Below are 26,659 nucleotides of genomic sequence, written 5' to 3'. Positions count from 1 at the left end.
CAAAAACGTTCTGTTTGCCTATAAGTTTTGAGGAGTCATCCATGGGCTTCATCATCATTTCACCAATTAAGTAATTATGCTTTCCGAAACCGAGTCACTAAAAAAATATGAGGATATCCCTCGATTTTTCCAGGGTTCTATCATCGGATCCTGACTTGATGACCATGCGACTACATGGGAAGTATACCTACTCTTTCAAACATTAAAAGAATTTTCCAAATCAGTTCAAGCGTCTTGGAGTAATAGGTACGTAAACAACATGATTTCGAGATATTGAGACATTCCTTCATTTATAAAGTCAAATATTAATTCAGTTAGGAATAATAGTAAAAAAACAATTTCTAAACGAAAGTTTTACAAATCCAAGAAGCCAAAAAGAAAACCAAAGCTTTCAAATGAATAATATTAACCCGCAAAGCACCGGACGTAAGCCCCATACTTACTTTTTACTGTTCAGTTCATGGAAAGCTTCACACGACAACCATAAAGCTTTTACAATCCACTCATCGGCTGAAATTGATTAAATAGTGCATTTTTCCAGCTAGCGGAAGCTAGGCGCGGCTAAGGGGCGAGGGGACAAATGGCTGCCGTTACGTCAGTTTCAACCAAGAGGAATTAGATCAGTTGCTTCCAACCGAGCTATCTGACGGTTGTGTTGTGAAATACGTTCAAACGCATACCTACGAGTGTTTTAGTTATGTGCAGTTTTTAAATCAACGGATAGGAATACAAGTAAGTCTTTGAATTACATATTAGATACTAAATGTATTATTATATAAAATTATAGACCGCAAAATCGATGACATTTCTTGATTTAACGACGCATTGTTGTGGTTGGGGAATAAAATGTTTTATATATATTTCTATTGCGATTGTGGTATTATAAAAAGGGGCTTATTCCTTGGTACAAGATTGATTAGATTGCGGTGTGGTAAAAATTTTCATAATCATTTAAATTATTCGTAAAGACTTATTTCGAATTAAAATAGGAATAACCGCAAACTTCTTTGGAAAATTGTACTCTTCTTTTATGGCAAAGTTGTTATGTTCTTGATTCGTCGATATTTGTTATAGTTACGTAATAAATAAGAAAGACACTCAGTAGTGATACGATCAAAGAAGGTTTTGTTCCTGTGAAGTCACCAGTTCCTTATCTAACTTCCTTTCCTCGAACTTTGCTGAGCAAGGAAAGTTCCTCCGATAATGCGGAGTAACACAAATTATTCAGATCTTGCCTAAGATATTGTTTATATAAAAAGTATTTATTGTGTGTTTTCCAGAGCAACGCCAATAAATATTGAACTAAATACAACAATGTACTTATCTAATACTTATTATGCTATTATTCGATTTTAAAATTTGAATGATTTTAATCATCCCGCAGAATGAAGACTACGTTTCGATCTCTTGAAGAACAGAGAAGTTATTTAAATATGAAAGTAATTTATGTTTAATAAAGGCTTTTCTACGGATACCGTAACTTATAAAATGATTATTTTTATGCGTGTAGTACTACTCGCAACAATCTCATATCCTTTTGTCACAATCTGGATACAGTAAGCTTACCTAATCCTGAAGAATCATTTAGAGAAATTTTTTAAGAAATAAACATTTTGACTGTTGCATCTCAATATATTCTTGGTAATGTTCTATCTGTTCAAATAAATTGTGACAATCATAATGTTAACACGAGGAACAAACATAGACTTCTTATGCCTACTACTCGGTTAAGTCGAGTTGTTAAGTCGTTTATTGGGCGATGTATATGCTTTTACAATATGATCCGAGAAAAATTCAAAACAAATGTTTTACGAAATTTAAAAAAAATGTTGAAAATCTTTGTGTGGGAAAGGTTATTAAAACATAAATGATTTTCTTAATGATACCATAGTCTGGGAATGAAGCGGACACCATCAGGCATCAGGCTCTTTAATTTTAAATGTTATTAGTACGATATTACATTGTAATCCATATGTTTATTTGGTGGTAGTTATTGAAGTTCAATAAGGGTTCAGAGTGTACCTGGGCACACCCAGTATCCATTTCAAAGGAGCGTTGCAGGAGCAACGCTCCTGTGATTTCTCAGTTGTTGAGTAATAAGATGGATGTGCAGCGTTCATTCATTGTGCTGTTCTAAAATATTTTATTTTCAAAAACGAACAACAGAACAAATGAAATTCTTTGTTGATTTAAAAGTACTGAATATTTTAGGCTAATCAAAGTTCTACAAAAGGCTTTATCGTTTTATTTCTATCGTACTTTTTAGGTCAGTCAATAACGGAAGAAAATGAGGGTCACTTTATGGTACATAAATAACCCTAGAGTTTTTATTTTAGGTAAATTCGATCGATAATGTAGAAAAAGTTTATTATACAGCAGTTTTCATTTCTGAAGAAAAGTGGTTCACGATTTGTAACCTCTTTGGATTATTATTTAAACAAACTAATAAAAATAAGAAATGTCTCCAGATGACTACATTCCCAATCCAACCCGCAACCCCATTGCTTCATATACACGTATTTGAAGTTCATTATAATATGACCATTGACCACAGTCACTGTATTTAATTTAGACCTGAAACGGGAGCTCTCTGTTCTCCATCTTTAAACATCTTTACAACATTCGGCTCAATAGAATACTCCTGATATCTATATAGGTATATATTTGAAATGCATACAATTTTATCGAACAACTGAGTAGAGCGTGTGGAGATACCAAATGCTTATTGGTAATGATTAAAACATATCGTAAATGATCGAGTACGGAGTAATGTACTGACGACATACTGTAAATAATCGCTTCTGGCTACTGTATATTCATATAATATGTGGTGCATACAATGCCGGATTAAGAGATCTTGAGGCCTTGGGGCAACCAAGGAGTGGAAGCCCCGGGCCCCAAATTTCTTAAGTCGAGAAAAGAAGTACCTATCAATAGATTTTTTATAATTTCACAAACATATAACTATAATCGGAAAAATGTCAAAGGACAAGTTGTTTACCTACCTACTAATCTGAATTTGAATTTTTTTTCTGTAATCTCTATTGTAGGGGCCCCTCTTTGGTGGAGCCCTAAATCCGGCCTTAAGTACATACCATATCTTCCACGTATAGTCGCGAAAAGGATGTATCACCTTCTATCATCACCTTCACTAAATGGAGCCAGTACCTGGGACAACTCCACGACACCATTACCACCACACGACAATTATTAAAACCTTATCACCTTAATATAAGACCACACAATAATTTTAAAAACGTACGTATAGGAAATATGAACATCTCCAAAGTAGTTCGTTATGTAGTTTTGTTGTCGATGAAAGAATGAATGTAAGAAAAAGTAATGAGCAAAGGTGATCACTGATCACATACAATCAAATTAACCCCTTGCATGTCCGATGATAAATCAAAAATTAAAAGACAAAACAACGACGAATGAAATACGAAAAAAAAGTAAACTAAAACCCCCTTATTCATAATGATCCGCTAACTTTAAACAGCCGCTTAGGAGTGTTTTTTCTCATTCTGACTTAGGTCAATAGAAAAAGACAGAGTGCGAATTAGCAATGCTTTAAGTTAGCAGACTATTATGAATAAGGGGGTAAGACATAATAAGAATCGCAAAAACTACAAAATGGAATTGGGTGTGTCCTACCCATCAAGGGCCAGTAACGAAAGATGGAGCAGTATAGCAACAAACATTAGATGCCAAAAGAAGAAGAGATAGACTTAGAAGAGATGATCTAGTAAATAACGAATTGCTATGGTCCCGAACAGCAAACAATAAGGACGAATGGATGAAGATGGGGAGGCCTTTGCCCAGCTGTGGGATGATATATAAAAAATATTGTAAATGAATAAGTAATGCCTTTTTTTTTTTCATGAAAATAAGGGACTAGACGAGCAGGACGTTCAGCTGATGGTAATTGATACGCCACTACAATGCAATGCAGTGCCGCTCAGGATTTTCGAAAAACCCCAAAATTTCTGAGCGGCACTACAGTTCCGCTCATCACCTTGAGACATACGATGTTAAGTCTCATTTGCCCAGTAATTTCACTAACTACGGCACCCTTCAGACCGAAACACAGTAATGCTTACACATAATTCTGCCTCGCGCAGAAATAGGCGCCGTAATTGTAATAGGCTTTAATAAATAAATAAATGTCCGATAATGGCTGATTTTAAAATATGAACATTTGACCTCCTTTCTAAAACTCGGCCAAAATCCATTCCCCGAATACATGTTTAACAAACCACACTTCGGACACAACATCGTATTAAAATCTACAAAGATTCATTTTTCATAAACTCCGTGCAACAATGACAGATGACATGCGTCAGTTAAACCATTTGTCATCTAGACTCGAGTTCGGGTTTCATTTTGACGTGTATTGTACAATTGTGTCATTTTAATATTGGACTACAAAGAGGTTATTATGTAGCTGTTAATCTCTATGAGTTATTGACTTAGTTTGTCAATGTCTTTTGATAAAAGTGGAAGTATTTATCTAGTCGTAAGTGAAACCGTTCATGTTTTACTATTAGCATTGAAGTTTATCAATCAGGTTTTCAATGCATACAAAATATATAGATATATAAAAGCGTGGCTTAAGCGCAATCCCTGTTACTCCAATACCAGGTGGATACCAAGTGGGCAAAAGTGACAAGCGTTCTTTGAAAAATTGAGGTTGACTGTTACCCTGTATTTAGAGCAATGCACGCGCATTAATACAAAGTGACATACAAATCGCGAGTGTAAGACATAGCTTGTCAGTCACAATAAAATAATAAACCTGGCCTGTTTTCATCGGTTGTCGAGCACGAAAAGGCTCTATCTAGACAATGTACTTAGTATAAAACTAAACAACTCCAAATGTTAAAAACTTGTAGTTGGAGTAGGAAATCAAACTACAAGTTTGAATTTCTATCGAGGAAATTTACTATAATTGCATTTCGGCTGTGGCTCTAAAATGAGGAATCAATAATCTTTCAGCAGACCGTGGTATGATAAGAAAAATATATACCAGTTTTTTTAAAGTGAGCCCTTAACGTTGGTGCGCCGCGGCCGGTCTTGTTAATCTATGCTCTTAGAATATGTTATATAAATTATAATACATTCATAAAAACGTATTGATGCACTTTTATAATAAAGTATTTATACACTTTTATTATAAAGTATGTTTACACTTTTATAATAAAGTGTGTATACACTTATAAAGTTCTTACATAATGCTCACTCTTTAACTCTGTATAAATTTAAAGCGTTTATAAAAAGACCTCTAAATATATCTAAACGGTGAGGCGCCTAGATTATTATTCTCTATAGCAATTATTTATGTATGTAAATAAAATTTTTTGACGAGCACTAAAAAGAACACTGCGCCGTTTTTCTCTCGGATAATCTTTATTAGTAATTTATTTGCATTAAACAAAATATTTAAGCAATCAGTTTTGAAAAAGAAAATATATTTTTGTGCTTTATATATTTTCACCCATTTCTGGCAAGTAGGTTACTTATTACCGCCGTGAACTTCTAACCTTTTCAGTGTATTAAATGTCGTGTTAGTTCTATCGCATCGCTAACTTAATAGTTTTCCAAAATTTTATTTCTTATTCACTCTTTGAGTCTCTGCTAATAAAATTTCTTTGGTCATATACGTGTAGAAGTGTATTGTGTATTATATAGACTTACTAGCTGACCCGACGGACGTTGTTCTATAGATCATAAAAAAAATACTGTTTTGTAGAATTTTCCAATAATATTACAAAACATCAAGAATTATTTCGTAAAAAATGCTCCCTGTTGCTATAATGAAATTGTTTCACAGCGGACCTGTCAAACCGACACTTAATTCTCTCTTAGAAAAAATGTCCATACAAAACAAATATTTAAAAATAATTATGGGTCCCAAATCGAAATAAAAAATTATCCTATCTCTCAAGTTGGACCAAACTGCACACCATGAAGTAATCCCCATTAAAATCCGTTCATTAGTTTAGGAGTCCATCGCGGTCAAACAACGTGTAACGTAATTTATATATATTAAAATAAACAAATTTGAGGAAAAACGTATGATATTACGGTGTTAATTAACGGGTTCATTATTGGAATTTCTGGATTATAGGACCATTATATGAGAAGAAGCCTCCCACAAGATGGACCGACGATTTGGTCAAGATCGCCGGAATACGTTGGACGAGGGCAGCGCAGGACCGACCATCGTAGAGATCTTTAGGGAAGGGCTTTGTCCAGCAGATGATGATGATACTATCAGATGATTTGTCTCTTTCGTCCATTAATACAATATTTTTGCTGCAGAAGAGGGCTATTCGCGCTATTTATAACCTAGGCCCTAAGAAATCATTGAGAGCAAAATTCAAAGAAATTAACATCTTGACTGTTGCTTCTCAATATATTCTTGATAATGTAATGTATCTTCATAGGCACATAAGTGAATTTGCCAGAAACTGTCATAACCATAATGTTAACACCAGGAACAGACATAAGTTTATAATGCCTACTACTCGACTTAGTCGAGTTAGCAAGTCTTTTGTGGGGCGATGTATAAGCTTTTACAACAGGATCCCAGAAAATGTTCAAAAGTATTACGTTATTCAAAAGAATTGTTAAAAACCGTTTGTGTGGTAAAGGTTACTATAACATAAATGACTTTCTTAATGATACCACAGATTGGGAATGGAGTGACCGCCCTCAGGCTATTAAATAATAAGTTTAATTGTACAATGTTACTTTGTAAATGTTACCTTAAATGTAAAACATATTTTTCATGAAAAAAAAAGCTCACTGAGTTTGTTGCGCCCATTCTTCTCAGGCCTGACGCATTCATCTTGGAATGGGTGGTAGTTTTTTGACTTTCAATAAGTGATTTCACATCCTATTTTGAAAAAAAAAATATTTGAATTTGAATATGTAATTGAATTAAATAAAAATATGTACGCACACATGTAAGTTATCTATAGGTTATGTTCCAATAGAGCTCTAGCATTGAATGATGTGTGAATAGATTTTTGTATGAAACTAAAAACCTTTGTTCTGTATTTTCTCGTTAATAATCATATCACGTACGCGGATAAAGATACATTTGCATTCGGGTTGATACAGAATTATCAATGCTATGTTTTAATGGTATTACTTAGTTAAGTACGCAAACGATAAGTCAAGGACATTCGATGGTTTTATACACTTTATAACTTCCCCTAAATACATACATTACCAATGGGAGGCTCCTTTGCACAGGATGCCGGCTAGACTATGGGTACCACAACGGCACCTATTTCTGCCGTGAAGCAGTAATGTGTAAGCATTATTGTGTTTCGGTCTGAAGGGCACCGTGGCTAGTGAATTAAGTAAATTACTGGGCAAATGAGACTTAACATCTTATGTCTTAAGGTGATGAGCGCAGTTTTTCAGAATTTTTCAAGAATCCTGAGCGGCACTGCATCGTTATAGGCAGGGCGTATCAATTACCATCAACTGAACGTCCTGCTCGTCTAGTCCCTTATTTTCATATAAAAAACACATACCTCGTTCTACCAATTATTTTACTTTTGACACAAGCACGCCTTTTCTAGTTTCATTGTTCCATAATAATTTCGACTATTACATATATTGAGGATTGCTCTACGCTGCGCTCTAACTAGATACCGCAGGCGTAGTCGCAAAGTGCGGCAACTAATACTACGCCAAAACTGGCGAGCCTGTCTCGAACAATGTGTGACGTTGGCGTGGCAAAAGTTCTGTTAAGTAATAATTAATTGAAACTAAAATGCCGGGTTGCGTAGTAAAACTTTGTATAAATAATACTACAAGAAATAAGAAAGATACTGGGATCACATACCATCAGTAATTATTTTGTATTTTATTAATGTCAATGTAAAATAACACGAAGCGTAAGTTGTAATAATTTTAAAGATGCCATTGAGTATCAAGATGCCACGCACACAAGCATCTAAAAGTTGCCGTAATAAAAAAGCTATTGTTCTTAGGTACTACGGTAACTAGTTGGAGCGCAGCAGAGACCAATCCTTAATTTTAGATTCAGGATTGGTCTCCGCTGCGGATTAGCATTATTCATTCACAAAAAAATACTTCATTGACAATGTATTTTTCTTTTAAATAGTGGTACAAATGGTGTAAATTTAATTGAGTGTAAATTCCACTAAGATTAGTCTTTAATCAATTCGACACGTGATTCGCCTCTACACGAGGCATCGTCAGGGGATGTTGCCTCATGAATTCGCCATGATAAATTCCACAAATATATATATATAATAATTTACACTCGTGAAAATTCACAAGATTTGGATAATTATGGACTTTTCGCTGAGTTTCAAATCAAAATGATTTTTAAGAAGATTTATTTCAATTTTCTTCATTAGAACTTTGCTAAAACACAAACCTTTGGCACTTTATTTCCAAGTTGTAGTTGTAACAGCCTATCAGCAATTAGTTTATCGCAAGAGTCGTCGACATTTATTATCTTGGAGCTAAACAAAAGCCCCGTTGAAAGGTGCTTTAATAATATCGCCTTGAGATATATTAGTTTGATACGACATTATTAATATTCGTGCAGAAGTGAGGCGCTTGTGCAAAAATATATTATATAGTATGTTTGTTGAAACATTTATAGTTGTATTGTTTTAACAAATTAACTGTTTTTTCTAACGAGCCTATGGTCATGTTAAGCGATGACCATTGCCCATGTGTTGTGGAATCACAGGAGCGTTGCTGGCTATGTGAGGTCGTACGTTTTATTTTGTCAGGAACTCCAATACCAAGGAAGTCCAATACATAGTTTGGTTATACGTGAAAGATAGTTTCTCTGAAGGAACACCTCGCATTGGAAGTTATCTATTTCTTTATTTGGTTTAACATAACGTATTACACATTTAGCTCGGTTAAATCTTCAAAATTTATTTGCGTTCCTACCGCCTGCAATCCAAAAAATCTTCCCGAAAAACTTCACTATCAAATAGAAATGAGGTCAACATAAAATGTTGCAAACCTCTGGCTGTCAGACGCTTTCCTTTGCATAGACTTTGCCAATTTATTACAATTACACGTTCTAGAATAGTGAATAAAGAACAGAAGAACGGATTCTACGTAGAGGTCAAGCCAGTTTACATTGAGCCGTCAATTGCCAGCGAGCTCCTCGAAGACGTGCCGGGTGGTACCGCGGGGTGGTGGGAGGCGGGTCTATTTACATTGGCGTGTGCTAAACAACGCGGTCTTTGTGGGCGTATGACCTACATTGGATAATTATTGGTGGGATGCGAAGCGGCTAGCAGGCGCCGTACTGTAGGCGATGTACACTCGCAGACAAATTGTTATATAAATATTAATATCTTTTCGATAGCCTTGAATGAGTTCATAAAAGGCAAATTGCTCATTTGAATAACAAAACATTGCAAAAAAAAAGTACTTAACTTACATAAAAATAACACAGATACGTCACTTCTCTATTAAATTCGACGCCACGCGTACTTTTTGTCTTTCTATAGCTTTCTTTACCGTCGGTTGTTTTAATATGTAGAGTTTCAATACTTAAGATTGATTGACTCAATCAATGTTAGTACGCCAGTAGAAGGTGGAGGGTAGAGGTAAGGATCATTTGTGTATATCAAAAAGTGTTCGTCAAAATGTAAAATTAGGGTGGCGCTACAGTAGCATCAGGGTAAATCTTAAAAGAAGCCAAACTTTTCAATAATTAACTACATTAGTCGAAAATAATATTTAAATTTTAACTCGGCATACCTTAAGTTCACCTACAACTGCTACATTCATACCATGTGTACATTCATACCATACCATGTGCCTACACCAGCGCCATTGTTGAAGGTTTTTGAACTGTTATTTACTACATACAGCTGGGCCCTTATTCAACTTTTCTCCTATATGAGATGATACTCCTTAAACTCCTCTACCCTCCATACAATGTACCCACACCTCAAATCAGAACACATCACTACCAATGTATCGCTATTTTGCAACAACCATTGTAACCAACTGAGCCAACCGTTTGAGTAACGCATCGTTATAAAATCTTGTATGCTTTGTTCAACGCTCAGTTGGTTAGAGCACCGGCACGGAACGCCGCGGCCGGAGGTCGTGGGTTCGAGTCCCGCATCGTTCATAAAATTTTGTTTTTCAAATTTTATTTGTGTAATTGTTGGTACTTAAAGTATTATTTTTCTTTATGTTTGAGTTTATGTTTGCAAGAACCCCTTCTACAGGAGAAGGCACACTCCAAGTATTGCCAGTCTTCTCTGGTCTGTGCTAGCTGAAACCAATTACAAAGTAATTTGATAAAAGATGGCAACTCTAATATTCGAGAATTCGTATATTTGATAATAATCAATAATTTAGATTTTCAAGCATTTTTATCGGCAAATTCACCCCTCTTTAATAACTTACATATAGGGGCCTTTAAATGTTCGCCATTTTTTATATTACAGTCCAATGAGTCCATGTACAAGAATTGCAATAATTAAGTACTTTTTTATCGCAGGATAATTTAGTAATATGTTATTTGATTTTTCCAGTTACTTCCACATATATTTTTAAACAAACATACATTCCTACAACATTTAAAATTAAATAAATTTATATTTTTGTACACCCTCCTGTCATTAAAAAAAAAAAACGTAGTGCACAAGGCAAATGTGTAAATATTACTGTGTTTCGGTCTGAAGGGCGCCGTAGCTAGTGAAATTACTGGGCAAATGCTACTTAACAACATATATCTCAATGTGACGAGCGCAATTGTAGTGCTGCTCAGAATTATTTTGTTTTTGAAGAATCCTGAGCGGCACTGCATTGTAATGGGCATGGCGTATCAAATGAAGGTCCTGCTCGTCTCGTTCGTTATTTTCATTAAAGAAAAAAATTTAAGGAAAATAAAACGATACGACATTTGTGTAATATATCTATCTCAAGCAGAAAAATAAATTTAAAATAAATACTATAACATTGATATACTATTAACCTTAATTGAGTATAGCTGATAATTTAAACTATAAATATTATGTTTCGGCAGGGATGTACGCAAGGTTTTAATTGATGTTGGTTTAATTGTTGAGGTTTACGTTGCATGGCAACGGCCACATCCCTTATACTGGACAAAAACAATTAATAACGTAAGTAAATATTTTGTGTTTACATTAATGACCGGCCAGAGTATTATTTTCCTCGATTAACTTTTGAGTAATTTCTATTTAGACTCAAACATTTACAAAATAAATAAAAAAATTGTGAAAATTTTAGCTTGTGTTATTATAAGTGCCAGTTCCTTCCATTTGACGGATAAAAGCCAAGACCGACTCAAGTCATCATCGACGATCTCGAAGTCTACTCCGATCGGCTTGATTCTTTGGCATTGCATAGAGTACTTAATATACAACTGGGAGTGTTCAGACAATTTGTTCGCTTTTATAACAGCAGGCAAATTTCACCACCAGAAATTTTTTTATGGAAGAGGAGGACAAACGAGCGCATGGCTCATTTGACGTTAGGTGATCACCGCCGCCCATATTTTCTTGCATCATCAGAGGAATCACATGAGCGTTGCCGGCCTTTAACAAAGGTGTATGCGCTTTTTTTGAAGGTACTCATGTCGTATCGTTCCAACTGCACAAGGAAGCTCATTCCACAGCTTGGGTGCACGTAGAAGAAAGTTCCTTGAACTAAGTAGGAACACCACATATCCTGATGGGGATGATATTCTATTTTGTTGCATGTCATGCGAAGGTGGAATTCGGTGGATTCGGTAGAACACATTCAATGAAGCGATGCCAGGTAATCGGGCCGTTCACAGAGCACTGGATTCGATGGTTCGAGCTGATACTAGGGTGCGTGACCAGAGAAGACAGTAATACTCTTTCTGCGATCAGACCTGCGCTTTTTAGAGCGCTAGAATATGGGTCTGCTTGAAGTATTGCTGTGCTCTATATATGAGACTCAGCTTCTTCGAAGCCAATTTGCCTTTGCCATCCAAATGACCCCGGATATAGCGATTGCTCGAGATATCGAGACCCAGTATTCCGATACTAGGCGAGACTTTAAGGGAGGTGTTTTCGAAGTGCGTTGATCTAAAATGATGTCTTTCGATATTGTGTTTTAATGGGGCGAGATTGTCTAAATGTACCATTAGGTATCTGTGTTTATTTTTTTCTTCAGAAATTTTGAGTTGTATGTGTGTTCGGTGATAACCGAATAAAAAGAGTGAAATCTCAGCCATTGCAGCATAGTTACTGGGAGTAAGTTTTGACCCATGTTGATCAAATATGCTTTTACACATAAATTTATTTTCCCATGGAAGAATATAAAATTATTCTTTATGCGAATGCATATTTTATAATATAATTCGATGTCTTACGAATATTTATATTAATTTATGTTCGTTAATTCATACAAAGGAACATAGTTGGACAAAAGCCTCAACAATATAAATGACTCTCTTATCAGCGTCACCTTGAGCTAACTTTGCATCTCGATAAAATGCTAATATGCTTTGTAAATAGATAAAGAATGATTGTGCACATAGCACCTTAGTTCATGATTTTAATTACTTCGTTTAAAATACGAGTATGTTTCCTTCTTAATAAGATTGTATGATAATAGTCACGACGGAAAATATTATGTGTTTTGCTAATAGTTTTAAACCTGAAATGTGTTATATAATATACATCGTGAGAATCTTCATATGAAATGAAAGACTTAATTACTTAATTCTGAAGTGTGAAATATTTTTTTGACTACTAACTAAAAAATCAAATAAAAAATTTACATTGTATCTCTCTCTACCCATTGGGGCGAAAAATTACGTGATTAGAATTTTTGAAAATTTTAGTCAGATAAATAATTAAAACGTCTTTCAAATGTTTTTCGGAACATATATAAATTACGTTTTTATTTTACAGTTAGTAAAATGAGAAAAAAAACACCAATGAATTCAGGTATGGTCCGAAACTGAATTTTTGAGTTTCAGTTTTAAGTATGGGGTATGGTACACCCCCAAAATTTATTGTTTTTTTTTTTTTTTTTTTTTTTTTTTTGTAAAAATCTTAATGCGGTTCACATAATACATGTACTTACCAAGTTTCAACAGTATAGTTTTATAGTTTCGGAAAAAAGTGCTGTGACATACGGACGGACGGACAGACAGACATGACGAATCCATAACGGTTCAGTTTTTACCATTTGGCTACGAAACCCTAAAAATGTGCTAACAAAACGATAAAACAATCATAGCGTTCAAAACAATTCAACTAATTTCAAGTTAAAATTCATCAAACTTCAACTTAAAAGTTCACTGTTAAAAAGTTCCATAAGGCACTTTATTTATACAAAAATAGAGTATTTGTAAATGTTGAATGGTTAAGATTGTTTTTTTTTTTCAAAAGAGGACAATAATTGAAGTAAAACTTGATGAAAAAAAAAGTGTGTGTGTACTAATGCGCGCAAGAAGCTATAAGTTATATAAGTTTTTACTTCGTTAGGCCATTCTTTGGCCTAACGAATAAATCATTAAAATGATTTATTCCTCGTGCTATTCTACGTTTTTAGAAAGAATAATTTTGTATAAATCTTGCAAAGATGGCTTTGATAATTAATCATTAAATAATGAATACGGCTGTATGGGCTTGAACCCTTTGCCTGTCCTAATAATGGACGAAAAAACCGAAAAAAAAAAAAAAAATAACGAATGACGCAAACGTCAGAAAATATTAGGAAATCTTAAAGGCATAAAGGCATTTATTTTCTCAGAATCGATTCCTTTAGAATTCTTTTTGATGTCATTTCTTATGCTACTAGATACTACTACCGCTTCGGAAACAAATGGCGCTCTGAGAGAGAAGAAGCGGCTCTCTAAACTCTCCCAGCATTCTTTTTTTATGCGCTCTTTTCAATAAAAATATACAATATTGTACAGTCGCTATAAAATAATCACAATCTAGTCCCAGGCTGTCCGATCATTTAGATATTCAGCAGTGGAGTAATAGGATTTACGACAGAGCCATTTTTTATAAAACATTTAAATTTATTTATAGATAATGCCTGAACAGTGGCTGGGACTTTATTGTAGAAGTGTATACATTTACCCTTAAAGCTATTATGTATCCTATGAAGCCTTAAAATGTCACTCTCATATTTTCTTCATATCGCGTCTAAAGAAGAATAACTTCAATAATCTCAAATAAAAATGTAATTTAAGCACATTATCGCACGACTGTACCTGCGCCTGCGCAAGTCAATGAGTCATCGCACGTGTCCTGCAGTGCACATCTGCCGTGGGATCGGGACTGGCGTGGGGTTCCGTGGGTTATAGGTTAATTGTTGACCCTGTTATGTTGGATACTACCTACTACCGTGTTGATTTCTGGATAATGAAGTAACATATTTTATTCCAAAAGATAATATTATTACTTCTTCCTCTGCCTTTTTTTTAAATGAAAATAAGGGACAGGGCGAGCAGGACGGTCAGCTGATGGTAATTGATACGCAATGCATATTACAATACAGCGCCGATCAGGATATTTGAAAAACCCACAAATTCTGAGCGGCACTACAATTGCCCTCGTCATCTTGAGACATAAGATGTTAAGTCTCATTTGGCCAGTAATTTTACTAGCTACGGCGCCCTTCAGACCGAAACACAATAATTCTTGCAAAAAGAGAGATTGAGATACAATAGTAAATTGACAGTTTTCATTCGAAATTTGCAAATACAATACACGCAAAAATTACAGCAAGAAAAGAAAAGAAGCAGCGAGATTGTATTATACCACTTTTGGATTTCAATTGGTAAAGAACAGATAGTGAAATTGTTGCATATAAAAAGTGTTTATGTGATATAACGTAAAGTTAATGCAAACGATTGAAAAATAAACATAATTACTTTTATGAACGATTTAATTACAACTGCCTTTATCGGAGAGGTCTGATTGAGCCATTAAGTAAAAAACGACGATTCAAAATTAATTTAACAGGCAAAAGAGATTTCCAATGTTAATTGCTTCTTTGTATAGATAAAAATATTACTGCCTCACGGAAGAAATAGGCGCCGTTGTGGTACCTATAATCTAGCCGGCATCCTGTGCAAAGGCGCCTCCCACTATAACATTCATTTTTAATTAATAAAAAATATCGAAATACGTAGAAAATTTAACAGTTCGTAAATGAGAAGCAATCAGTTTTTTGTACTGGAAAATAGCAGCTGATTAAACTTAAAAAATCCTTTTGTTGTATTTTTTTAAAGTGATAACCCTCACTTATGGGATTAATTACACAAATAAAACTGAAAACAAAATTTTATGAACGATGCGGGACTCGAACCCGCGGCCTCTCGCGTTCCGTGCGAGCGCTCTTTCCAAATGAGCCAACCGTTCGAGTGATGTATCGTCATAAAATCTTGTATGCTTTGTTCAACTCTCAGGTTGTGGCTTCATCTACAGGATCTACTTTACAGTTGATAACCTGCTCAACCCTAATATTTGGATATTAGGAAATTGACTTGTGATGTCGTTCTTGTAAATCTAAACAATTTTTTGCTTTTTTGAAAGTGTTAACCCTCTTTTTAATTCTTATTAAAATTTTGTTATCAGTTTTATTTGTGTAATTTAAAAAATTGTCTTAAATCGTATATCTAATAGTATTTATATTCGAACAACGACGTTCGACGACAAACACATTCACCAAGTTAGTGGTAGGTACTCCCTGTCTATTATAATGTAGTACCGCCTAATGTTCTTATTCGTATTCTTGTGTGATTACCTTATAATTTTTACTACATTACCTTCTAGTCATTTGCGTTCATTAAACAACTAGTTTCACAATCATTGTCTGAAGCAAAACTCTGGCTACGCGTCGATAAGCAGGGTTTTCGTTCAGTTGTGTTTCGACCGCGCTTTGAATACAACGCCACGCAATGACGAAGTGTTCAGTGAAAAGCTGTACAAATAACAGTTTATCTAAACTTTAAAAGGATGGAGTGTCGTATTTCAAGTTAGTGTCCCTTTTAAATTTACACAATTGTGTAAATAACATGACGTTTTTAATCATTTTGGTAAATATTTACTTGCTGCAACAGAATGTTCTTGTCTCGTGTTTGCGTCCACTTCTAATAAACTTATGCAATACTTTGATCATTACAGCCACGAAACAAGGTGTTAATCCGAATAATTGTTTTAATGTTATCTGTATAAGTTTATATGTATACCGAGTGTAATCGTTAACTATGCACAGGCGATTATTCCGTAACTATTACAGTTTAAACTGATGTCGAAAGTTCTTCACTTAATGAGTAAAATTACAATAATAACATGTTTAAAATAAAACGAGAAATATCCAAAAATTTTACATTAATTACTCCCCATACATTTTATTTCTTAGAAGTACAAAATTTTGTATCTAAAGCAGATTTTCGAATTGACGTCCTCGTTGTGCAATAGAATGACGAGCACTATTTACAGTTTCTAAATGATTTTTCCTTAAAATTTGCGGAGTAATTGTACACGATTTTGTAACTCTTCTAGGCTGTGAACTCTCTCAGATTACATGTGGTCTTTGACAAATCCCCATAGGAAGAAGTGAGATCCGGGGATCTGGAAGGCCAAGGGGTTGCATTATTATTGGCTACTAAGCCATTAAAATTGTTTCGTAAGAAATTCATTACAACATTTGTACTATGTGCAGGTGCTCCATCCTGTTGAAAAATTATCGACCTTCTTTCATCATCTGGAATTGGTTCTAAGAGACTTAGCATATCGTTTTGTACAAAGGTGAAATAAATCTGTCCAATTAAGGTTCCGATCCGATCTCTTAGAATACCAAACCACACATTAATTGAAAATCGTACCCGAGCTCTAACTTCAGTAGTTTGGCGAGGATTGTCAATAGACCAATAATGCGTTTTTTCTATTGTAAATGCCGCATTTGAAACATTGCTTTCATCGGTCCATTAAATAGACCTTACATTGGATTTGAAACACGTGTATCTACTTGAAATTCATCAACATCATATCATACATAATTATAAAATGATAAGGGTAAAATGAGTAGGTACTATTCCACCTTATATAAGGAAATTAAAACCTTTCTACTGTCTCGTACTAAATGTTTAATGTAAAATTTTTGGATATTTCTCGTTTTATTGTTATTACTAAACTAGCTGACCCGACAGACGTTGTTCTGTATATAATAAATAAAATAATGTTTTTATATGAATTTGTCAATAATATATCATAACATCAAAAATTACTTCGTAAAATATGCACCCTGCTGTCGTAATGAAATTGTTTCACAGCAGAACTGTCAAACCGTGCGTCAATAAATTCTCTCATAGAAATTATGTATGGACACATCAAAGGAAAAACAAATTTGTTATTATTAATTAATTTAGCAGCATTTTCCTATTTGTTCACCTTTTACACCTTCTCTGGACTTCCACAAATAATTCAAGACCAAAATTAGCCAAATCGGTCCAGCTGTTCTCGAGTTTTAGCGAGACTAACGAACAGCAATCCATTTATATATATATATAGATTATTGTCATTTTACTCATTAGGTAACATACTTACGAAATCAGTTTAAAGTTTTTAATATTTGTAATAGTTACGGAATAATCGCCTGTGCACACTTAACTATTACACCATGCACCACCTACATTGACGCTCGGACATTTTTGACGAACCTTTAATTGGCGATTAGGCTTAGAATAGTTCTTTATAGAACGTCAGCGGACAAGCACTGAGTATTTGTGTTTTAGTTTGAAAGGCGCCATAGCAAGCGCAGTTAATGGACTACTAAGACTTAATGCCATCTGTCTCAAGGCTACGACCGCATTCACGGCGCCTCTAATAAATTAGGGTGTTCAAGAATTCTAAACTAGTTTTGTCTAAGTCTCGCTTCTTCATTTCAAGTCAAAACGTTGATAAGTATCGAAACTCATCAGTTCTTCTTCTATAAGGAGGATAAACAAGATAAGGGGTATCGAGCTTTAGCGAGAGGTGGTCATATTGGATCGAGGCGAATTTAATTGGGATGTCCATAACACGTGCAAATTTAGGTATTTCCTGTTTATTATTTAATATAAAATCATCTTAAAAATTTAATGGGTATGCTTTAGCCAAAATAACCATTCAAAAACTGACGACCATTCTTAAAGTATTTATGCCGTACTAATAATGATTAATGTTAGATTGGAGGAAAGAAGTTCTAACCATGTTTCCGAATTGTATGATTTATGGAGTGAATCCATGATGAGGCGGTCTGATGTTAACTAAGTTAAGTAATCACCGTCGCCCACATTTCCTTGCAACACCTATATTATAGGAGCGTTGCCGGCCCTTTGGAATGAGTTTCCCTGTGCGGTGCTTCCGGGACGATACGACATGGTTACCTACAAAAAAAGCGCGTACACCTCCCTGAAAGGCCGGCAACGCTCCTGTGATTCTGTGATGCAAGAGAATTTGGGCGGCGGTGATCACTTAACACCAGGACCCGTATGTTCCTCCTTTTCCATAAAAAAGGCCTTATAGGAACAAAAATATAAAAAAATCAATACAGAGAGACCTTTGTCTTATAATTATTATTGAATCTTATTTGAAAATATTTATCTAGAGTTAAAAAAAAGGAGAAAATAATCGTTTGTATGGAAAAATGTCTGCAAATGATTCCTCTTAAGTCATTACTTTAGTACAAGGATGACAAAGCAATTCTTTAAGCAGGTGATAAACACACCTGTAGTTGTTGAAATCATTTTTTGAAACCGCAACGCAGCAATCGTGATTCTTAGCACCTTGCAAATTAACCTTTAAAAAGGGTATTATGTCAGTAATTGGCCCGGTAGAGTTATTTTCGTAACTAAAAAAGAATAGGATCGAAGCGACCTTATGTCAAAAAGATAAATTTCGTATTCTCATAACACAATAATTATTTCCCAGTGGAAGGCCTATTTTTCTTTGCACCGGATGCCGGCTAGAATATGGGTACCACAACGGTGCCGTGAAGCAGTAACGTGTAAGTATTACTGTGTTTCGTTCTTAAGGGCGCCGCAGCTATTGAAATTACTGGGCAAATGAGACTAGACATCTCATGTCTCAAGGTGACGAGCGCAGTTGTAGTGCCGCTCAGAATTTTTGGGTTTTTCAAGAATCCTGAGCGGCAATGCATTGTAATGTGCACGGCGTTTCAATTACCATCAGCTAAACGTCCTGCTCGTCTCGTCCCTTATTGTCATAAAAAAAAATTGACAAGTTACGTTCCGATTTAGGGAAATTGCACGATGTGTCTTATCGTAACAAGATATAACGTCAATTGTTGGAGATGCTTATTTTGACATTTGGTTTAGTTAACACCTTAAAACAGTATCTACTAGAGCTTATCTTTATAGCCGAGTGGTTAGCAATCGTACCTACTAAGCTTAGAGGTCGCGCGTTCGAATCCCGGTAGGTGAAAACATTTATATGATGAATATGGATGTTTGTTTCTGAGTCATGGATGTTATCGATTGCCATCTTACAACCCTATATAGGATCTGTGGATGGAACAGAGTTATATAAAAATCGTGATACAAAAATAGGTGTTGATCGTATATGGGTGAAAAATTTAAGTTGTATGTATGTTTTAATGCTGAATCATAATAAAATAAAAATATATATTTTTTTAAATTATTTAATATATATTTAGGGGTGGGTATTAAATATTATAATTACTCTACTTATTATTACCTCTCAGACCTACCCGATATACACACTAATTTTCAAACAAATTGGTTTAGCCGTTTCGGAGGAATTTGGTAACAAACACCGGGACACGAGGATTTTATATATATAAGATGTAGATAACCCTTTTTATAGTTGTAGATATTTTAGTTTTCTTAGAACAATATTTTCAACTTCTAGCGAGCTTTTCGTTCAAAAGTCGTTGACGCGCGTCTCCGATCCAGTTATTGTTCAGTTAACGTTTTAGGGAAATGATAGGGGAATACTAATCTAGAGCAAAACCTGGGCAGGATCGAAACTTAACTTTAACGATTTTGAAATTACGAGAATAGCACAGCAGACACTGGGAGTAATTGGTGAGGAAAATTAAAAAATATAGGATATTTTCAATTAGTTTGAAGTAGATTGAAAGAGGAACGTGACAGATTTATGTGTGAGTCATTCTTTACGCTCATGCCGCTATTTTGTTTTCACTTAGACGTTTAAAAGATTTAAGGTTACTTTAAAGATTTTTAACTTAGATAATTTAGACGTCTAGATAGAGGGTCTTGCTACTAGACAGCCCATGAAAACAAGACAGGAATATTAGTTTAGTGTGCGTGACAAGCTACGTCTTACACTCGCGATGTGTTTGATACTTTGTGTTAGTTTGCGAGCATTGCCCGAAGTGTCAACCTCAATTTTTTTAACGTACATCTACGTACTAATACAGAAATAGGTAATGTACCAGTTTTATGAAATTAGGTTTATCTTTCTAAGTATTTTGATGTCTTTAAGAATTTTTTTTCCTACCTATTGGTATTTTTATTTTATGTTAAACAGCAGGTCTGGAGTTTGAAGCGGAAGCGATGAGTAGGACTCTTCTAGGTAATCGTTGTATCAAATGAAAACTGACGCTTAATGTGACATATACATATACAAATTAAATATTAGTTTTTTTTTTACTGTTTCAACTTTTTTTGCTATTATAATTTTAGATATAAGGTTATGTTTGAAGGAGTAACTATGGCTACATTAACTCTGAATATAAATGAAAAGTTTCATGAAAAAAACATAAAATCGATGATACTCGACCTTTAAGTAAATGAGACTTACTATCTCATGTCTCAAGGTGACGAGCGCAACTGTAGTGCCGCTCAGAATTGGACAGGGCGTATGAATTACCATCGGGTTGAACGACCTGCTTGTCTCTCCCTACTGTAATAAAAAAAAAATGGTTGTACGATCCTGTGATCATCCGGTTGTTGCAAGGGGGCATGGGTATGTAAGACTTACGTAGGTACAGCCACTTGCAGATATATGCACAGCAAAGGAGCCTCCCACTGGTCTCCCAGCCTCCCATTATGTTTGTATTACTTTCGTATAAATCGTTATCATAAAACCATCACGCGTCTGGTATACAACAACCACGACGTTTTTTGGCACCCATACATAAACACCTTAACAAAATATCAATAATTCAAATAACTTGTAACAAACGTTTTATTTACATTAACTTATACTCCAAACAGGTTTCACCACAAATAAATCATTTTAACAAGCATTTTCAATGTTTATAATATGATAATTCAATGTGGAAGGCGGGAATATGGTTTTAATTGAAATGTGTAATGGTAGTTTAACATATTTAGTAAAACAAATGCTGTTTTAAGTTGATTGCACACTGTCCTAAGCGTTTTTAAAGCAGTGACTCAATAATAAAATAAATTAGGGATATATCTGTTTTTACTTTGACCGTATGCTGTTGTTTTCAATAAGTTATAAAGGAGGAACTATATGATATACAGGATATTGAAAGGTCACGGTCGCTCAGAGGGTAATGGAGAGAGCTATGCTATATACAGGATTTCCCAAAGTTATGGGACATGAAGGGAAATTACCTTAAATATCGTAGATAGGCTATTTTACTGAAATAAGACTATGTTATTTTTAAAAGTTAGTAATTCTGCATTCAAAGGTTTTCTAAAAATTACTTGACTCGTCTGGGAATCGAACCGACTTAAATGTAAAAAAAACACCCCTACTTTTATGATGCCAATCGAAAGAATGGCCAAAAACTAATAACTCTTCTAAACATAAGTAACAGAGTATTTTAAAAGAAAGTAGTCAATTAAGTGAGTATTTTTTTGTAAATTAATTAATTAAACGCTCAAAATGTGTCTTGTCTTACGCAAATCGCCAATCTTCCTGTCCCAAACATCCTGTATATATATGCTATTTCGTTATTGAAACAGATATGATGAGATCCGTAGGAGAACCAAATCCAGTCATCGACTACCGACATCCAATTGAATGCGACATTGAAGTGGAAGTGGGCAGGGCACATAATTTGACGGACAGATGGCCGGTCATGTTATAGTAACCCACACCACACAAACGTTTATGAACAATTTCTTTTGAATTTCGTAATACATTTGTTTTAAACATTTTCTGAAATCTTGTTGTAAAAGCATATACATAACTACGATATGAGAAAGTTTCTCTCACGAATGTCCTTGGTGCAAAGCAAGAGATACCAGATACCGTAAATCTTTAAAACAATAAATCTTTACCTCTCTGATAATACCCTGAGTGCCTGCATAAACTATAATCGTTACTTGAACATTCAGTCGAAATAATTGGAATATATTAACATTAATATGATCAGATAAGAGATTGATTAACTGCCCGCTGACAGGCTTAAAAGCGTTCATTTCAAAAGCTTGATTGAAAAATTATTACTAAATTATTTACTATGACATAGTTGTAACGAAACATACAGACCGCTATTGCTTTTTAACTTAGATCATTTATACGTCTAGATAGACTAACAGCTGTGAAAACGTCGAAAAAATTGAGGTGATTAACCTCTATTTTGAAAAATTCACGCACACTCACACAAAGTGTGATACAAATCGCTAGTGTAGAAGTAGATTGTCACGCACACTATAGTATATTATATAATATTCCTGGCCTGTTTTCTGACATCAAGAGACTCAATTTAGACGTTTAAATTATCTAAGATCTTTATATAACTCCAGTGTCCTAATGTTTGTTTCCAGTGAACACCTAAACTAATGAACGGATTTTAATGTGGATTACTTCATGGAGTGCAGTTAAGTCCAATTTAAGAGATTGGATAGTTTTTATTTCGATTTGGGACCTATAATTATTTCCAATTTCTGTTTTGTTTGGACATATTCTATGAAGAATTTATTGACCCACGGTTTGACAGTTCTGCTATTAAACAATTTCATTATAACAACAGGGAGCATATTTTACGAAATACTTATTGATGTTATTATGAAATTTTATCAAATTCATAAAAACCAGTATTTTTTTTATTATGTACAGAACAATATCTGTTAAAAATTTCGTATCACGTTGTTTGTCCGCGATGAACTCCTAAACTACTTAACCAATTTTTATCAGATTTTGTGTGAAGTATGATCTAACTTGAGAAATAGGATGGTGTTTATTTCGATTCGTGTTTAGTTCTTAATATTTTTTAATCATAAGAGCACTCGCACGGAACGCGAGAGGGTGTGGGTTTAATTCCTGCATTGTTCATAAATGTTGTTTTAAAATTTTGTGTGATAAACTTTTTTTTATAGCAAAAGGATACCATGAACTCCATGTTATTATTTGTACATCTTTCTTTCTATTTGTTCAATTCGTCACCTAAAAAAAGAAAAGTGATAGCTTTTTAGACTAGGGTCGATAATTTTTGAAACCAAAAAAAATAATAGTCGGATGAAACCCATTGAAAAGGACGAAAATATAACAAAAATGAAAGGAAAAATAAATTACGGGTGAACTGAGGTCGGGATGTACAAAAAGGGGGTGTTTTTGGGTAAAAAACGGTTTATCTCTATTCTATTTCCGGCAAAATTACAAGTCCTATGGCAAAAAATCAAATGGTAAAGTTGTGGGTAATAAAAAAGATCTACAACTTTTGTTTTCACATTTTTTTCACGTAACCTCAAAGTTTACGAGAATAATTAAAAAAACCAAGTTTTTTGTTAATTTTATCTTTTACAAAAAAAAACATGAAATATTGTACAAAGTGACCTTTTATGTCCCAAAAACACTGTAATTATTTCAGCACTGGTCTTCACTTCCGTCTGGCACTTTCTAGAAACATTTAAAACAGCAGCATGATATTGACATTTTGTTGATGTAGTTTGATTATTCCTCTATATATATATTACCTATATATATATTTTATGGAATAGGAGGACAAACGAGCGTACGGGTCACCTGGTGTTAAGTGATCACCGCCGCCCACATTCTCTTGCAACACCAGAGGAATCACAAGAGCGTTGCCGACCTTTACGGAAGGTGTACGCGCTTTTTTTGAAGGTACCCATGTCGTATCGTCCCCGGAAACACCACACAAGGAAGCTCATTCCACAGCTTTGTAGTACGAGGAAGAAAGCTTAGCTTTCTATTTAGTGATGGGGAAATTAATTATTTATGTAATATAAATAGTTATATTTGATTTGGTCTAGGCGGACGAATTCGCTTCTTACACTAGTTTATTATATTGCTCTAAACTAAATCTATTGAACGATTTATAACAGTTCAAGTTACAAAATGTTGGAACTTGTGAAAACGAATAAAGCCTTCTATTGTGTAGATTTATATACGATTCGTCTTTAAGCGCACCATAGACGGACAGACTAAACAGAAGAAATTAGATCAGATAAATATACCATTATAACTACAAACTTTACGATACTTACCACATAAGAGCTGCAGTAATTTGGATTATGGTATTCAAATGAATACAGGTTTTTCGATATTCTTGCCATAGGGTTTGTATAACCAAATTCTGATCAACGCTTAGCTTACTAAAAATATTTTTTGTAGATCTGTTTGCTAGTCGGTACAGGCCTCCTCCAACCGTTTCCTTTCGAGTCTTTCTTGAGCCGTTCTGTTCCACATTACTCTTGCCATTTCTCTAATATCGTCTCCAACTTTTCTGGGATCTGCCTCTTTTCCTTTTTCCTTCCTTGGGATACCACCTTGTCACTTTCCTACTCCATTTGTGATTTCCTTTTAAGATGTGCCCTGCCCATCTTCATTTTAGTCTGTAGTTGTTTTATATCTGATGACACGATTTTTTAGTCTCTCTGATCGCATTCACATTAAGCATAGCTACTCCTCTCGACAGCATATTACCAAACTGCGATTTTACTTGTCATTTCATGATATAAAGTCCTCGATTGGCAGCCATACATAAGAATGGGAAGAATGCAAGTGTTAAAGAATTTGCTTTTGATATAAGCATAAAGTTTACTTTATCTTTAAAAACCTTTCCCAAGCTCCTATAACTTCTCCAGCTGTTTGTCGTTTTTCCTCTTTATTTGCTCGCGCTTGGGGTCTTTATCAGTTATGAGCTCTCTCAGATAAATCAGTGTAGTTGATTCTAGTGTTTCCTAAGTGTATCGTATTTTTTTATCACTAAATTTATCTGGGTCGAGTTTTAACCCTACTTTCTCACTTTCTGTTGCGAGGTCCTCCATAATAGTTTTAATCTCTTCAGATGTTTTAACGAATAATAATAATAATAATGGTAATTTTTGGCCAGACCGATTTTTGACGAAAATTTCATCTTGTATGGCATTACTAATAGATATATTTTATATCATAAATCGATTTTGTGTTTTCAGTATGTAAATTAAAATTTATTAAATTGTGAATAAAATCCGTGTAAATATTAGTAGATTATTACCAATATTTGGAATGGACTTGAAGTAATACGCATTTGTTCTATTTTATTCCTTTCAAGCTTGTCTGATCATCTGTTAGCTCCTTAAATGAACTTCGTCCCCAAAACCCAAACTTTTTATACTCCACTATTGATATCACAGCACAATAATGATTTATCGTTTCCCCTAAGAGACGTTTACAGGAAAATCTGTTTGAACTTTCGAGAGCTTTCGACGCGTTCTCTTTTAGGATTAATTGAGGAAAAGACAGCTTATTTAAGTTGCTATCGAATATTGCCTTTTTTCACATAATAAGATTGTAGTGTATTTTTAATCGACTTCGAAAAAAATTCTCAATTCGATCGGTATTTTTTTATGTATGTACGATAACGTTGAGATTTATGATCCGATTTTCGTGACTCTAATTTAGTTTGATGCGGAACGTTTGCCATTTGGTCCCATAAAAATTTTACATAGTTTGGTCCATCTTATTGTTTAACTGATTAATGACACTAAAAAGTAAAATTAAATTATAAATAAATTTAATAGAGATTTAATTTAATACTCCTCTTATACGTTTGAGTTTTTGAAGTCGGTATTTTTAAACGTAGTTTATTTTTGTAGTATTAAGGTTACCTCGTATTCCATAATAACCACGGTAACAGTAGGGTTATACAGTATCCATGCCTACTCTATGGTGATACCATAATACCATAGACTTAAGTGGGATTTATAAGCGTACTTATACTTTGCTAAGACTGCTTACGTATAACTTAGCTCACCGCTAATTGCAGAAGGCATCTTTAAAGTTAATGTTTCATTAAGTATAATACCGTCACCATCTTTTTCATTTTGACAGTCAAAAAGAGAGAAAAAGATAGCATGTGCTATAACGAAACATTAATTTTAAATATGCTTTCTGCAACTGGCGGCGAGTATGATATGATGCGAACTTGACTTTTGCATTGGGCTGTCTTAGGTTAAGGTCAGCATAATTTAACATTTAAATAAAACACCTTGAAATAGGCGCCGTTGTCGTATCCATGATCAAGCCGGTATCCTGTGCAAAGGAGCCTCCCACTGGTAAAATACTAAATCAATCAGTATATGGCACTCGTTTTCCTTGAAAGGAGTAATAGCACATTAAACCCGGACGCGTTGTTAGACCATATCAACTCCTATAGAAGATGGAAAAGGAAATACGCTTCCCGGAGTTGTGGC

General features: G+C 34.4%; 1 protein-coding gene across 1 annotated transcript in view; it reads left to right on the top strand.

Moving 5' to 3' along the window:
• The first annotated feature begins 644 nt into the window (after positions 1-644).
• Positions 645-26,659, top strand: part of LOC126980016 (NACHT and WD repeat domain-containing protein 2) — a 270,439-nt gene continuing 244,424 nt past the window's right edge. Inside the window, exon 1 of the mRNA XM_050829637.1 lies at positions 645-732. The gene's annotated coding sequence lies outside the window, so the exon portion shown is untranslated. The remainder of the gene's footprint in view (positions 733-26,659) is intronic.

Source organism: Leptidea sinapis, chromosome 4 (genome assembly GCF_905404315.1).
Source record: "Leptidea sinapis chromosome 4, ilLepSina1.1, whole genome shotgun sequence".
Lineage (NCBI taxonomy): Eukaryota > Metazoa > Arthropoda > Insecta > Lepidoptera > Pieridae > Leptidea > Leptidea sinapis.
This window is presented reverse-complemented; position numbering and strand designations above follow the sequence as displayed.